A 1,910-nucleotide genomic window follows, 5' to 3' on the forward strand; every position below is an offset into this window, starting at 1 on the left:
GCGCATTTGGTGTTCCATCGGGGAAATTGTTGGGATTCATAGTCAGCGGGGCATTGAATTGGATCCATCAAAGATCAAAGCTACCAATAATTGCCACCCCCAAGGAACAAGACTGAGGTGATGAGCTTGCTCGGTCGATTGAACTACATCAGCAGGTTTATTGCTCAACTCACGACAACTTGTAAGCCTATCTTTAAGTTGCTGAAGAAGGATGTTGCGGTCAAATGGACTGATGAATGTCAAGAGGCATTTGATAATATAAAGGTGTACTTGTCAAACCCACCTGTGTTGGTCCCACTGGAACCAGGGAGACCTTTGATTCTTTATTTGACAGTCCTGGATAATTCATTTGGATGCGTATTGGGTCAGCATGACATCACTGGCAGGAAAGAGCAAGCCATCTAATATCTCAACAAGCAATTCACATCTTATGAGGTTAAGTATACTCCCCTTGAGAGGACGTGTTGTTCCCTGACTTGGGTAGCACAGAAGTTGAAGTATTACTTGTCGTCTTACACCACTTACCTCATTTCTTGCCTGGATCCTCTGAAGTATGTCTTCTGAATTTATAAAAGGAGGTGTGACAGCTCTGGGAGGAAAAGAAACAATTAAAGTGTTGGTAATCAGGAGCCCACCTGGAGAACAAAGGGAAAGCAATTCAAGTGTTGGTTAGGAGCCTACCTGGAGAACAAAGGGAAGCAGTTCAAGTTTCGGGAAAAAATTGTGTAAGTGTTGGTAATCAGGAGCCCACCTGGAGAATAAAGGAAAAGCAACAATGTTCAAAGAAAGACGGTGCAAGTTCGGCAATCAGGTTCCCACCTGGAAAACAAAGGGAAAACAAGTCAAGTGTCGGAGGAAAAGAAGATAATTCAAATGTTGGTAATCAGGCGCCCACCTAGAGAACAAAGGGAAAGTAGCAAAGTTCAAAGGAAGACAGTTCAAGTTCAGCAGTCTGGCGCGCACCTGGAGAAAAAGGGAAGGCACCTCAGAATACAATTCAAGTCAGGAACAAAGGAAGTTCACCTGGAGAGTACAAGTCAGTAGAGCAACAAAAATTGCAAGATCAAGTTTGAAGATATAGATAGGATTCTTGTAATTCATAGATCATAGTTTAGTCTAGCTTCTTTTATTTTGTCTTGGTGTAATAAGTAGTTCAGCAAGCAGTAGTAGCAGCAGCAATAGTGAAATCACAGCTTCCTGGTATTCCCAGCTACCCAAACTTCACGAACTACACTGACCTGATTCCTTTATAGCCAAGAATATGTAGGCAACCTCGGTAGCAGGGTGCGATCAAATCTTTCAAAATTGCTTTCCACTGAGTATTCAAACGGGCAAAAATCGCTCGAATCCGCTCACTTTATCTTTGCACAAAAAGCGGCAGCTATGAGCACATGATTTTTGCCCCATAGAATTACTCCCATAAACTCTAAGAAAATAATGTTTTCCCATTATTTTCAATTGTTGTAGATTTTTCACAGGATTTTTGTTAATTGTTTACATTTGTCTGTGCATGTTTATTTTATTTAAATCATGAAAAAATACAAAAATACTCTACAATGCATATGGGGCTTACTTTTACATTTTTAGGTTAATTAGTAAATTAGTTGTTTTATAAAAATAAAAATCACACAAAATGGCTCATTTTTGCATTTTTAGCCTTTTAATATTAAATTAGGAATTTCTTCTTCTAATTGAGGAGTAATTAACTTTCATAAATATCTTAGTGAGTAATTAACTTTCATAAATATCTTAGTAAGTAATTAACTTAATTTTACAGGTTAGTTTAATTTAAGAGGCTAATTTTTTTTTTTTATTATTAATCGAAAAGGAAAAGAAAACAATTGTTAAAAAGAAATAAAAGAGAAGGAAATTGAGGAATTTGATTTTTAAAACTCCATTTGGGCCAAGAC

Source organism: Nicotiana sylvestris, chromosome 6 (assembly GCF_000393655.2).
Source record: "Nicotiana sylvestris chromosome 6, ASM39365v2, whole genome shotgun sequence".
NCBI lineage: Eukaryota > Viridiplantae > Streptophyta > Magnoliopsida > Solanales > Solanaceae > Nicotiana > Nicotiana sylvestris.